Raw genomic sequence first — 15,252 nt, 5'->3', positions numbered from 1 at the left:
ACTCTGTCAGAAAGATGTGCAAAAGTCGTGACGTGAGTAATGGACAACACTTTGAACGATTTATTTGTAAGCATTCTTTCACAAAAAACTTGCATTTTCATTATTTTTTTAAAGCGAGAACTTAGTTGCGCACCTATTAATGTAGAACAGTTGTCACACACTTCAAACTTGTACACACGCCCTACTGCATCGCGGTAAAAATAGACAGGATAGAGAAGAATGCAAGAGCAGGTTCATACGCCCTGTTGTCACTGAATCATATCTTTGCAATTTCCGGCTGCAGGACATTATTCTTTCTTCAAACTACCAATCACTTTGCTTTACATAGATACTTTAATACAAGATACCCTACTAAACTAATGTTACCAAGTATAAATACTCGCTACTACCATACAAACTGTTATCCTATGACTATCAGAATATTTAATAAGATACCAAACAGCATAAGAGATCTTCCACTAACTCAATTTAAAAGAAAATTATATTTATGGCTAATAGACAAGGCTTATTATAGTGTGCAAGAAATTTTAAATGATAAGTGTTGTACATAATAAAATATTAGAATAAGAAGTGATAGAATGTAAAAATAGATAGATTTAGTAAATTTTGTGTTGGAATTAATATAAAAATAAATTAAATTTTCGCATGCCTAAACAGGCGAAATATATGAAACTATGTCCTATATCCATAATATCTTGTAAACTATATTTCTGGCGAATAAAGATTTTCTTTCTTTCTTTCTTTCATCTTGTATCACTACGAGTAATTGCTCCATTCATTTAGTGATCTATCATACCCTATCATACTTTGGTAGACGACACGCCTAGCCAATATCAGTAACCAATCTTATTTTTAGTTACTCAGCGCGATTACTTCGGAATATCCTGACCTATAATTAGTCATTTTTTGGGGCAGACGTAGCTCATGCACTGACATGGTTGACAAGAGGCTAAGCTTGTGACCTTGGAAACTTTTAAAATAATGTAATTGCCCAAACTCGACCCTACGACCTTCAGTAAGCTTGACACAGCTGGGTGATAAGCCCCAACACTAGCGGTATAAACAGATTTAATAATAAAAAGTTGAACAGTAAAATCTTGCTCAAGAAGTGTTAAAATGTTGCTAACACACCGTGGGCTTTGGTTTATGAAAATATTATATTTTTCGTAATCACATTTGGTAATAGTGCGCATACTACACATGGGTGTGGGAAAATTGTTTTTAAGAATCAATAATATTCAGTTTTTAATTGGCTCTGTTAGGTTTACGAACAAACAGCACATTTAATTATAATATATGTATGATATCTAATATATAAAATTCTCGTGTCACGGTGTGCGTGATTGAACTCCTCCGAAACAGCTCAACCGATTTTTGTGAATCTTAGCGTGCATATCGGCCAGAGCGGAGAATCAGACAACATATATTTTTCATCCCCCTAAATGTTAAGGGTGGTCCAACCCTAAATTTTATTTTTTATTTTTTTAGACAAAAATGTTTTGATTTTTTTTTTATGATACAGCATACAAAAATACATACAACCCTAAATTTTCATCCCTCTACGATCAACCCTTATTGTTTATTTGTTAATCCTTACACACTTACAATAACTTAGTTTTTTTTTGTACACTAGAAATTCCCTAGAAATCTTACGGCAAAACCACGTTTGCCGGATTAGCTAGTAACATATATAATATAGATAAATGTTCCACATTGAACGTCCCTATTGGGTACGAATAGTTTATGGTCCTCTTGCCTGTTCTAGCTAAGTCTTTCTTCTTTGTCGCGGAAATATATACGAAACAAAAACCCTACACAAACCATCACAAACATAGTGATTGCGACCGGGAATCGAACCCAGCCCTGTAGTACAGCAATCTAATACAGTGATTAATGTGCCGAAGAGACCTTAGGACGTAGTTTTTTTTTTATTGCCCTTGTAGGCAGACGAGCATACGGCCCACCTGATGGTGAGTGGTTAACGTCGCCCATGGACTTCAGCAATGCCAGGGGCAGAGCCAAGCCGCTGCCTTCCGAATGGTAGTAGTTTCTTAAGCCCCATTTCTAAAAGAACCAGTCGCAGCATTCGCTAAACCACAATAACATAAATGCTCATAAAATTGTGTGTTAGCTATAAATCACATCCAATTAATAATTAATCGTAGTAGATAGAACATAAAAGATTCATAGTTGATTTGACAAAATAGAAAATCAATGAAATCGTAAATCTTTTCACCTAATCGATTTGGATCATTATAGTAATTTATAAGGCAATAGAATCGCTAAGTAACGAAAGACCGTTAGTTTTTTTTTTTTTTTTTTTTATTGCTTAGATGGATGGACGAACTCACAGCCCACCTGGTGTTAAGTGGTTACTGGAGCCCATAGACATCTGCAACGTAAATGCGCCACTCACCTCGAGATATAAGTTCTAAGGTTTCAGTATAGTTACAACGGCTACCCCACCCTTCGAACCGAAACGCATTACTGCTTCACGGCGGAAATAGGCGGGGTGGTGGTACCTACCCGTGCGGACTCACAAGAGGTCCTACCACCAGTGATTACGCAAATTACAATTTTGCGGGTTTGGTTTTTATTACACGATGTTATTCCTTCACCGTGGAAGTCAATCGTGAACATTTGTTGAGTACGTATTTCATTAGAAAAATTGGTACCCGCCTGCGGGATTCGAACACCGGTGTATCGCTACATACGAATGCACCGGACGTCTTATCCTTTAGGCCACGACGACTTTGAAATCAGCTCAGAGCAACTTCGTAACTAGAATGATAGTCTATTCGATCGATGAGCACATAGAGAGGGCTTGTATGTCACATGCTGGGCGCACATTGGTTTGTTTAATCTTCCCGCATGACGTATTATAAAATCTTGGACTGTTACAAAGGTAGGCAGCGGCTTGGCTCTGTCCCTGGCATTAGCTGACGTCAATGAGCAACGGTGATTACTCACCATCAAGTGGGCCGTATGCTCGTCTGCCTACAAGGGCAAAAGAAAAAACCACGGCTACAGAACGGAGTGTTATCGACGGATTTTTTCGAGAAAGCGGCAAGATCATCTGCTTCTAACGAATTTTAAATTTTCAGCAATTTTCATAACATCGACGGGAAAGAATATGCCCTCCAAAGATCACGCGCTGGGCATACCTTTTAAATTATCAGACCATCCCTCGAACGGTCTAAGGTTAGGCCTGCCCTGAGGCAAACAGATACGAAGAAGAAAAAATTTTCAGAGAAATATATCTCTTTCCTCCAGTCCACTGCCTCTTCCACATCAATCCTTTGTTACAATATCCTGATCCAACTATCTTACTCCCTTGTATTTAACTTGACCACCGAAGAAGGACGTCATGAGCTAGGCAATTTGATAATAGTTTTTTTTTATTGCTTAGTTGAGTGGACGAGCTCACAGCCCACCTGATGTTAAGTGGTTACTGGAGCCCATAGACATCTACAACGTAAATGCGCCAACCACCTTGAGGTAGAAGTTCTAAGGCCTCAGTATAGTTACAACGGCTGCCCTGCCCTCCAAACCGAAACGCATTACTGCTTCACGGCAGAAATAGGGCAGGGTGGTGGTACCTAGCCGTGCGGACTCACAAGAGGTCCTACCACCAGTTGATTCGACTATTCAGACGTCATCAGAAGACATGTGTTTATGCCAGGCGCTCTTGATCTGCTGTTTCCTCCTCATCACCAACACCTGATGATGCAGTTGATCCGAGCACTAACAACCCGTATTTATTTAATAGGAAAGTGAAAACACTCGAACCTGTTCGCACTCGCTAATGAATATGTTAATTTTTATTTATGATATGTAATTTTTATTGCAGTTGTTTGTATAAGATTACGTAAAAATGTTTTTTTTAATTTTCTAGTATTTATTGTAGTTGTCTTTGGCGCTAGATGAGTAAACGTGTTAACGACCATTCTGATGTTAAGTGGCCACCAAAGTCCATAGGAACGTGACCAGATTACGTGACGGCATGAGGTCGATTATTTAATTTGATTGTATGACAACATATTCCACCTTTAACATGCTTCGTGGTTGTTGTGAGTGAATTTAAAAAAAAATCAAGGAATTAGTGGGAATACTGCGTCCTTTTGCCACAAAATTATCTGTGACATAGAATTTATAAATATGTAATGATTTATTTACTTATGTACACACAAAAAAGAGGACATAGTACGGAGTAATAGGAAAATTATGTACAAAGGCACTGCTTATTTCTTTAAGAAATCTCTTCCAGCAGACCTGCTAGAAGATTATGAGAATAATAATTAAAAGTGATGAGTGTGTGTAGAACAGCCAAAATAACAAATACAACATGAGAATTATAGTAATGCACATACACATAGCAAATATTGCTAAACTTGAATACAAAATATTATAAGTAACACAGTATATACGAAGAGTATAGAACAATGATCGTTCGGTTGATGAGCTCTATCACATAAAAAAATTCTGACCTTTCTTATTTCTCAAGAGAATTTAATTTCTGTTTTCATTCAAATCAAATCAAATCAAATCAAAAAAGTTTTATTCAACATAAATGAAAGTACATACTTGTTGAACGTCAAAAGAACTACCGCCAATTCACAAGAATTAGCCTCCGTCCTGAGAAGAATTGGCAAGAAACTCAGCGGGCATGTCTTTTTTTTTTTTTTAGATATTAGATAAATTTTTTTAATATTAGATTTTTTTAAATATTAATTTTTACAATAAGTAATTATAACATAACAATTATTACAATATTGAAATGCCCGGAGCGAGCAGCTCATTCCCACTTTGTGCAATCTTCTATCATTCTCATTGACCAGAAGTAAGTTGTGTCGAGGATTCGTTTTTTTTTCCTTTGTCCATATTGTATTATTTAGTCGTGAAAACAAATCTTAAAACACTCGGCGAGCGCCACGCAAGGCCGGTACCACTTGATTACTCACAGACGCACTCACGGTCGTTTCCCATATAAGCTGGCGAACAGGCATACAGACAAGATATCCCTTGCTGCTTTGAACATAAAGATTATTTCGCTACGGCATTAACTGATTGATATAATCAAAGATTATAGATATATATATAAAAGTAGCCAACTACTACAGTGAGGATGTTGTATTTACTGGTAATTGTAATTGTGGGAGTTCAAAATTGGACCAGCATTCCTTGACAGTCTGGCTATTGACATTGATTTTGACAGAAATGTAATTTGAGATTTTACTTTGGCGACAAAACTTGCTTCACGGCAGAAATAGGCTGGGTAATTCAAATTTTATTAAAAATTTATTTTCTATTTTTAGTTGGATTTTTAAAACTATTATTTATTATAATGAAATACGTACTCAACAAATGTTCACGATTGACTTCCACGGTGTAATAAAAATCAAACCCGCAAAATTATAATTTGCGTAATTACTGGTCGTAGGACATCGTGTGAGTCCGCACAGGTAGGTACCACCACCCTGTCTATTTCTGCCGTGAAGCAGTAATGCGTTTCGGTTTGAAGGGTGGGGCAGCCGTTGTAACTATACTGAGACAATCTCAAGGTGGGTGGTCGCATTTACGTTGTAGATGTCTATGGTCTCCGGTAACCACTTAACATCAGGTGGGCCGTGAGCTCGTCCACCCAACTAAGCAATAAAAAATAAAAAAATTGGTGCGGACCCTTAATTGGCTTTTTGTTTCTATTATTTGTTATATTATTATATTATGTTGTGTTCGCTGTTGGTCCTCCTTGTAATAAATAATACGGGCCCCTAGTACCTATCGCACAACTTCGAGTAGGTACGCGTCGTAATATCTAAGTTCATACAAGGTCACGGGCGCCCAAAATCTTAAGTTACATAACAAAACACACTCTCAACCACATCAAAAATTACAAAACACGCTTAAGTTAATTTAAACTAACAATTTCACTAACAATCAATAGTCGAATTATGACCATATTATTCAAAAAGCGGTTTTCTCTCGCACTTATTAATAAATGTTTCTGTCTACCCCGTGGGCGTCGTTACATAATGTAACATTTGAAAATTAAAACGATAAAGTATTTCTGTAGCTTTATTTTTTGTCTTAAATGACGAATATTGACGAAATCAATACTGAGACCTTAGAACTATATCTCAAGGTGTGTGGCGCATTTACGTTAGAGATGTCTATGGGCTCCAGTAACCACTAAACACCAGGTGGGCTGTGAGCTCGTCCACATATCTAAAAAAAGAAAAAAAAATATTTGATCAATAATAACATTATTTGATAATTTGTAAGTTGTGTATTTTTTTGCGTAGAGAGCATAGACAGATAGAAGATAAATTTTGCGTTGAAAGTACTGACTTCTAGATATGGTATTCTTACTGATGGTAGGACGTCTAATGAGTCCGCATGGGTAGGTACCATCACCCTGCCTATTTCTGTCGAGAAGCAGTAATGCCTTTCGGATTGAAGGGCGGGGCAGCCGTTGTAACTATACTGAGACCTTAGAGCTGATATCTCAAGGTGGGTGGCGCGTTTACGTCATAGATATCTATGGGCTCCAGTAACCACTTAACACCAGGTGGGCTGTGAGCTCGTCCACATATCTAAAAAAAGAAAAAAAAAAATTGATCAATAATAACATTATTTGATAATTTGTAAGTTGTGTATTTTTTTGCGTAGAGAGCATAGACAGATAGAAGATAAATTTTGCGTTACGTTGAAATTACTGACTTCTAGATATGGTATTCTTACTGATGGTAGGACGTCTAATGAGTCCGCATGGGTAGGTACCATCACCCTGCCTATTTCTGCCGTGAAGCAGTAATGCCTTTCGGTTTGAAGGGCGGGGCAGCCGTTGTAACTATACTGAGACCTTAGAGCTGATATCTCAAGGTGGGTGGCGCATTTACGTCACAGATATCTATGGGCTCCAGTAACCACTTAACACCAGGTGGGCTGTGAGCTCTCCCACCCATCTAAACAATCAAAAAAAAAGTATTTTCAGCCCTTTGATACCCTCTGCTGAGCATAGACCTTGCAATTTCTACGCCATAATGTTGGATCGCCCGCCATTCTCATCCATGTCCACCCCGCCGACCCGATTTGTCATCGGTTACCGTCCCATAGATCTTCCGGCACCTCTACGACATAGTCTTGTTCATCATTCCGTCACTGTCTTACTCAATCTATTATTGTTTCGCCTTGTCAAGTGTCTCGAAATATAAGATACAAGTTCAGCTGATATGACATGTTCGGGAAGCTACAAGCGGCTTTCCGCTTTCGATTTGAGCTTCAGGGTTGATGGTTTTATATGGAAACCATAGAAATCACAATGAATGTCGTTAATAACCTTGAAATCGAAGACTCAATTGTATGTATAACGATTGTTCCAACCTTTAAACACCAAATAACTATCCGAAATAAAATCTCTAACGAATATTATTATTATTTTTTATTGTTTATATGAGTGGACGAGCTCACAGCCCACCTGGTGTTAAGTGGTTACTGGAATCCATAGGCAACGTAAATGCGCCACCCAGATATAAGTTCTAAGGTCTCAGTATAGCTACAACGGCTGCCCCACCCTTCAAACCGAAACGCATTACGCTTCACGGCAGAAATAGGCAGGACAGTGGTACCTACCCGTGCGGACTCACAAGAGGTCCTACCACCAGTAATTACGCAAATTATAAGTTCCGTCTAATTTTTGGAAATTTTCTTTTTACACCCTTGTTGCTTACTAAAAGTAACTACTAAATTACTCGTCGTTTTAACTGATTCACGTCACATGATGAAATATAAAGCAAATCTAGCCGATGGACTCCCCTCTCATTCTCGCACGACCGTTGACCCCGCGCGTCAGCTGATTCTTGATGTTATTATTACAAGTCGTTCCGAAAAACGACATTGAAATCTAAATTTTCATTCGCCATTGTCCTGTTTTAGTTCTAAGAAACACTTCAAATACAGGGTGTGTTTTTGTGACACAATATCAAGAAACAGCAATAAATATTCAATTCACATTCGTTACATTCGTGTTCATACATAATTATATGAATGGTCGTCATAATCCTGCCCGCGTTTGTATGTTCACGACCAACGCTTATAGTAGGGATCTGGGCAGTCCTCAATTAAGACGCAAACTCTACAAAACTTGCTTGTACACAACTTCGTCAAGATGTGACGTAATTTGTGGCCAAAACACGTAGATGGATGATTAACAGACCTCATAGATATTACAACCACCTTGAAACATGAGGTCTAAGTCTTATTTTTTTAATCGAGCCTATCCCAAATTGAAGCTTTTTTGATCGAAGCTTTTACGGTACAAATATGAAGGATAATGAACAATACCAAACTATCAAACTTCGCTACAAAAATCCAGCTACAGACAGTCCAGTATGTTGAAAAAAAACCTGAAAATACCAACTCAAAAAGTCTAATTTAATGGTCTAAGCAAAAAGATCATTACCGACAACCAAACTAACAACAACAAAAAAAAAAAACTTAACTATTCACGCCGCATTTTTCTACATTCGGTTTATTCACAGTAAAACGTGCTTTATATTTATTAAGCCCAAAGAGTGTTTTCGTGAGTTCCAATGTGAACTTCTTCAGGAAGCGAGTGACACTTATGGAATTCGAAAATAGATTTGAAGTTATGCCGCGAAATTAGGTGAAACGTTCTCAAACTATGTGGGTATGTTCTAGAAGTATACTTTTTCTCACGTAATAATATAGAACTCAAAGAAACCAGTGCAATTCGATATGAATTTTAAGCCCACTCAACGGACGGGCCTTGAATTTGAGAATCACATTATTATTTAATACAGACCTAAAGGGGTAATGATTTTAAGGTTTTATACATATTAACAAATAAAGACTTGCATGTTTTTTTTTCTGTGTTTAGTTATACAATAATTAAATGTCTTAACTTTAACAACATATGAGTTTAGGGGCATCCGATACAAGATGTTGATAGTTTCCATGCAAAAAATTATTTGTCTTAAGTATCGCAGTTTCAGGGCCCTGGTTTTATCGAAATAGTCGGAATCTCCAACTAAATTAATTGAAATTACTAATCTAAAAAGTAAATCTATAATTTAGTTTAATCTAAAAAAAAATAACTTAGTGCACATAAGTTTTTAATTTACATATTAAATAATTTTCGAAGTTTAGTTCTTTTCAAAACATTATTTAGTTTCATTATTGATTTTTATTTTTTATAATTTCCTAGCTATTGGGAATCCAAACAACTTCAAATGTATTATTCAATTTGTCATTGAGCAACGCCTTATAGCTTTGACATCATCTCATTACATTCATTAACACATCGCGTGCAGTCATACAAACTACGTCCTAACTTATTACTAGTATATAAAATAATAAATATAAATATATGAATAAACATAAAACCCTATTCGAAGCAGAGGCTGTTTCTTGTACACCACCGAGCTTAAAGCGCAAGCGTTAATACAACTTGGTCATTACGTAACCCCACGCCGTCTAGTTATGGTGTTTTATGGGTTTACGTTCTCTTTGATTTTATAATTACCATTTTTACGAACTTACAAAACTTAATTCAAATTTCGAAACATGACTTTTTATAGAGCTTTTATGAAGCCTAATCTTGCTGTTGTCCTCTTGTCTAATCTCACCGCAGAGCTTTGACGCAATGTGTATCCACGTTGGAGCTTTATTTGACGTGAACTTTTCAACGGATAGATATACATGCGGCCCACTTGATCGAAAGTTGTCATCGTAGTGGTAGTACCTACCCATGAGGGCTCACAATGCCTCCCAGCAATTATACAAAGCTTATTTTTTTTTACTTTTATATTAAAGTAAAAATACATATTATTGAATTTTTACTATCAAACGTTTTACTTATGAACAAAACAGTAAAATTAAATATCATTATTTTTTAACCCAAAAACCCCAAATATAATCTTTTAAATAATTCAGAAGCCGTTTGCATAAAGGCGGCCGATACAATAGCTTTTCAAATTTAAGCCGTTTCTGATATGCATTATAAAGTGCGGGAATATTTCTAGTTCATGAATCAAAATTTTATGATATTGTAGAATGTTCAATTATTATTTTTATGTATTTATATGCGGTTAGATACTCGCTACTTATAAAGGGTAGTGTGGAAAAAGCTCTGACATTTTGTGACACGATCGCGTTGTTACCCTACTCTTGGGCAGAGAAGCCCACAGCCCACAGCCCACTTATTGCTACTGGTGTTGTTAATGCTCTTCAGTATCATCATAAAATGAGCATTACGCATCGTCAGATAGGAGGATGATGGCGTCGTGGTCAATACCGTCTTTACCATAAGGGCACACGGGGCCCGTGCCCAGGGCCCCCATTCTCAGGGGGCCCCGAAGAACCGACAATTTGGTAATCAATTGTAGTCGATAGCGGTCATTTTCGCAGCTTAAGAGAATAAAAAATGAATTGCGAACAACAATGTTACAAGAACGGCTGAGTAATTTGTCAATTATGGGCATAGAAAGTGATATCCTTCAAAAAATTTACTTTAAAGATATAATGGAATATTTTTCCCAACAGAAATCCCGAAAGAAACCATTATCGTAATCGTAACCAAAAAACCAGCAGCATTCTAATATAATTAATATTATTATATCATACTGTATTTGATTACCTATAATAAATGGTCATACTCAGTAAAAAAATGTTATTATAATTCGCTTTTTTTACTTTCCAAAAGGGCTTCAAATTCTTGTGTGCCCAAGGACCCCAGCCTAGTTTAAGACGTCCCTGGTCGTGGTTTAAACAAATCTCGCACGTAAATACCAAATTTCTTAAGGAAATACGTACTATACTTGTCTTTACAAACGACTTCCGCCATGCAAGAATTATATCGCACCTTTAGAACTATAAAAGTCGATTGAAGTCACATAATTAAATTAGCATTACTGCATTATCACCGGTTGTAGGTTCTCTTGTGAGTCAGCACGGGTAGGTACCACCACCCTGCCTATTTCTGCCGTGAAGCAGTAATGCGTTTCGGTTTGAAGGGTGGGGCAGCCGTTGTAACTATACTTGAGACCTTCGAACTTATATCTCAAGGTGGATGGCGCATTTACGTTGTAGATGTCTATGGGCTCCAGTAACCACTTAACACCATGTGGGCTGTGAACTCGTCCATCAATCTAAGCAATAAAAAAAATATAAAAAAAATTATTATTGCAAGCTTTTACAGTTTTATTAAAGTACAAGTCAGTACAAGATTCATTCAAATGAAAACAAAAACATTACTATGTGAATATAATTTGGTTCATATAATTTCTTTCTAAAGGAAGCATTCTTGCGACATAGGTAAGATTTTGGTGGTACAAAATGAAATCAGAAGAAGGCCCTCCACCAAACTCCCAGGCAAGAGCTATGAGCAGACTTGAGGAAGGTATAATGAGCATAATAACATGTATTGACGTGGAGCGTTATTGCAGATATTATGTAGTGAGAATATGTAACACTGAGAAACATTTCTCGACACATGTTATATTTTCATATTACATTACATATTATTATTATTTTGATGCAGTAAATACTACTATAGTTCTCAGAGTCGAAATTCCATTTGTAACAAAAAAAATTACTTTATACTTTATCAAAGACGTGCATTTTGGATGTCTTGAATTAATTTGGATTAATTACAACACATGAACCATGTATTTTACTTTAATTGCGTTAAAAAAAGTTCCGTGCGCACAATTATTTAAAAAAAAGTACCAATTATTTTTTCTCGCGATTACGCGATTTATGGACACTTTACAAATAATTACATTTATAGGTTACAGGGAAGTTAACGAGATGCTTAAGATTCAAACGACCAGACAAACTCGAATTAATAGGAAAAAACGTACAAACAAAAACTTCAACTTGTTAAGGTCAAAAGAAAAACTATTTCCATATTAAAAAGGAATTATCGAGGCGAACCTAGTCCGCCTAATTTTACCATGGTAAATCATAAAATTACACGATAAATAACATTTACTTGTATAAAATTATCATTTAAATACATACTTAAGCAGCAAGCAATGGTAATCCAATGTAATATTATTTTATTCACAATAAAACACACGCGATTTAGTTTCTGTGCGGAAAGTGACGTGCGCTCCCGCAGCGAGTCAAAGTCGTACTGGCCTTTGTCCTTCTACTTTCACTGAGCACGATAATTTATAAGGCGACCGATGTAAGTGGAAGCGTTGATTTATACTTAGGCCTAAGTTTGAAGTAGTTTGAATTTGTTTACGTTATAACTGTCAAATTATAGTCCTTTGGTTGTGGCGCCATGTTTTTGAATATCTTCACGACTGTTTTTTGCGGGGTAGCCAGTATTAATATATTAGTGTACAGTAGTGTCTATATGAGCTTTGGTAACCACTTAGTACAAAGCGGGCGATGATTAAATATTCAAATTATCCTTTGTCATTTGCAGTATGATTAATAAAAATTAGAAAATTTTTATACATATTTTTCATAACAGTTTGATTGTTAATTTCGATCACTTGTCATCTAGCACAAACAAATTGAAATATGTATAATACCTATGTTAGTTTATAATAGTCACATTTAGAATAGTTCGATTCTCAATATTGACCATTTCGATTGGATTCATTTGTAATAAATAGCCTTGCCCTTAATAAAAGTAAAGATGCATTACGTATTTTTCAATTGCAAATGACTAATTGTTTACTACAAACGACAGATGTTCAATTATATTTAGAATTTAGAATGAACTTTATACAGCTCTACGTGACTCTATGTAGAGTATCAAAGTGTTGACTTTTAAAATAAACTATTTAGCTTTTTTCCTTAATTAAAAGAAAACGAGAGATTGCTTTTTTCAATTCTCTATTATTTCATTTTATTTATACATAACATAATAATATTCACAAGAGTTCATAGATACTCATTATGCATTTTGCATTATTTGTGGCTGGATATACCAATATTGTCATATATAATGTGCTCTAACTGATGAAAGGTGATTGCATGCAGCAGAGATGCGAATGTTGCGATGGATGTGTGGAGTAACGTGGATGGATAGAATACGGAATGAATATGTTAGAGAAAGTCTGAAAGTGGCACCTGTGACAGAGAAGCTGAGGAGTGCGCGTTTGGGATGGTATGGACATGTGGTGAGACGAAATGAAAATGAGGTTGGTAAGAGAGTGTTAACTATGAATGTGGAAGGATATAGAGGAAGAGGTAGACCTAAGAAGAAATGGATGGATTGCGTGAAAGACGATATGGGTAAGAGGGGAGTGAGCGAAGAAATGGTATATGATAGAGAAGTATGGAAGGGCAAAACATGTTGCGTTGACCCCAGGTGATTGGGAGAAAGGCAGGAGAATGATGATAATGCTCTCTATCTCGCTCCAATACGAATTTAAGAAGAGAGTGGATCTGCCAACAAGGTCCCTGCAGTTTACCGGGTCTAGTGAGAAAGGCTCACTGATCAGATAGCACTTCTGTCCCATTGCGGAATCTGACCCCTCCTCAGATAACACCACAGGTCCACTGATGTTGGTGCAGTCACCTGGACGATGGTATTACAGATGCCCCACCCTTCAAACAGGAACACACAGCTTTGCGAACAAAATAGAGAGAATAGGAACGTATCAATGGGCTCACGACGCGCTCCTGTCATACTGTAGTACAATCACATTAGATTGCACTTGGCTCTAGAATCAAGTCAAGTAACACTTAAAACCTGGAACTGAACCCCTACTTTATGGTATCCCGGGCTCCTTTTTTATTTTTTTGCAGATATGTATGGATGGACGAGCTCACGGCCCACCTGGTGTTAAGTGGTTACTGGAGCCCATAGACATCTACAACGTAAATGCCGCCACCCACCTTGAGATACGAGTTCTAAGGTCTCAGTATAGTTACAACAGCTGCCCTACCCTTCAAATCGAAACGCATTACTGCTTCACAGAAGATATAGGCAGGGCGGTGGTACCCGTGCAAACTCACAAGAGGTCCAACCACCAGATCCTACCTCCTATCTACAGAACACTAAACAACTATCATAGCTGTGAATTTAAAATTGTAAATTGATATTCGAGTGCGAACTGTCACTACGCAGTCAATTTAATATGTAATTATCTGTAATACGTGAAGCAAAAACTTTGTATCCCTTTTTACGAAAATTGCGCGGACGGAGGAGTATGAAATTTTCCACACTTATAGAGAATATAGAGAAGAAGTGCACAATGCTAACATTTTTTTAAAATAATGCATAAAAGATACATTAAATCAATAAAGAAAACCTTACACACATTACCATGTATTTTACACACAGACATATACTCTTTGTTTATTGCACTGAAGTATTGTCAAACTTTTGTTATTGAAAATAGGTTAGCATTGTTTATCTTTAATATTACGAGTAGTTTTCTATAGTGTAGTCTTGGCGAAATCTGTAACAATAGGACCCTAATAATCTTGAAACTTATATTTTCAATTAATTATAGTCGAATTTCGACTACTGCGGGACCACTAGTCTACGTAATTATTGAATTTTATCAATAACAAGATCTCTTGACTAACTAAATGATTATTTTGTTAACTAATTTCCTAATTTGGATGCTTAGTTTCTTTTATGATTTATATTAAAATATCTCAAACACCGCAACGGTTCTATGACTAATAAAACTGTGCAATACAAGTCGACTATTCGAGTACCATATTGTTTTCAATTTCTCTAGTATAATTTACAAAAAAAAAAATTATATACATAAACATATTTTGCAACACCTTGACTTTTGTATTGTGTGCACAGGTGGACGAATACAAAATGGCGTCGTAACTCATTGTTCTAAATTATATAACTTTGCAAATTAATGTGTTTACTTTTTTTTGTCGTGAATGTGCAGGCTAACTTGAAACAAGACTTTAAGTGATTACTGAGGCAGCTTTGAGACACTAGACTCGACCTCAAATGTATTAAAATATTTCCTAAAACACTATTATTCACTTACCCTTTATTCTGCGATTTAATTATTGTAAGAAAATGTATTTATTGACTAAGTACATCATCATCATCATGAACAGCCCACAGTCGTCCACTGCTGGACATAGGCCTCTCCCAATCCACACCACTGAGCCCGGTCTGTGGCTCTCCTCATCCATTTCTTGCCGGCCACCGTGCGAGGGTCATCGCACCATCTAGCCAGGAGGCGTCCCACGTTACGTCTTCCGCTGTGCGGTTTCCACTCGAGAACC

The 15,252-nt window shown here is 36.6% G+C and overlaps 1 protein-coding gene across 1 annotated transcript in view; it reads right to left on the bottom strand.

The window, feature by feature from the left end:
* Positions 1 to 12,176, bottom strand: part of LOC101737866 (inverted formin-2) — a 94,966-nt gene extending 82,790 nt beyond the window's left edge. Inside the window, exon 1 of the mRNA XM_038011944.2 lies at positions 12,043 to 12,176. The gene's annotated coding sequence lies outside the window, so the exon portion shown is untranslated. The remainder of the gene's footprint in view (positions 1 to 12,042) is intronic.
* Between the last annotated feature and the right edge of the window lie 3,076 nt (positions 12,177 to 15,252).

This window comes from Bombyx mori, chromosome 7, assembly GCF_030269925.1.
Source record: "Bombyx mori chromosome 7, ASM3026992v2".
Taxonomy (NCBI): Eukaryota; Metazoa; Arthropoda; class Insecta; order Lepidoptera; family Bombycidae; genus Bombyx; species Bombyx mori.
This window is presented reverse-complemented; position numbering and strand designations above follow the sequence as displayed.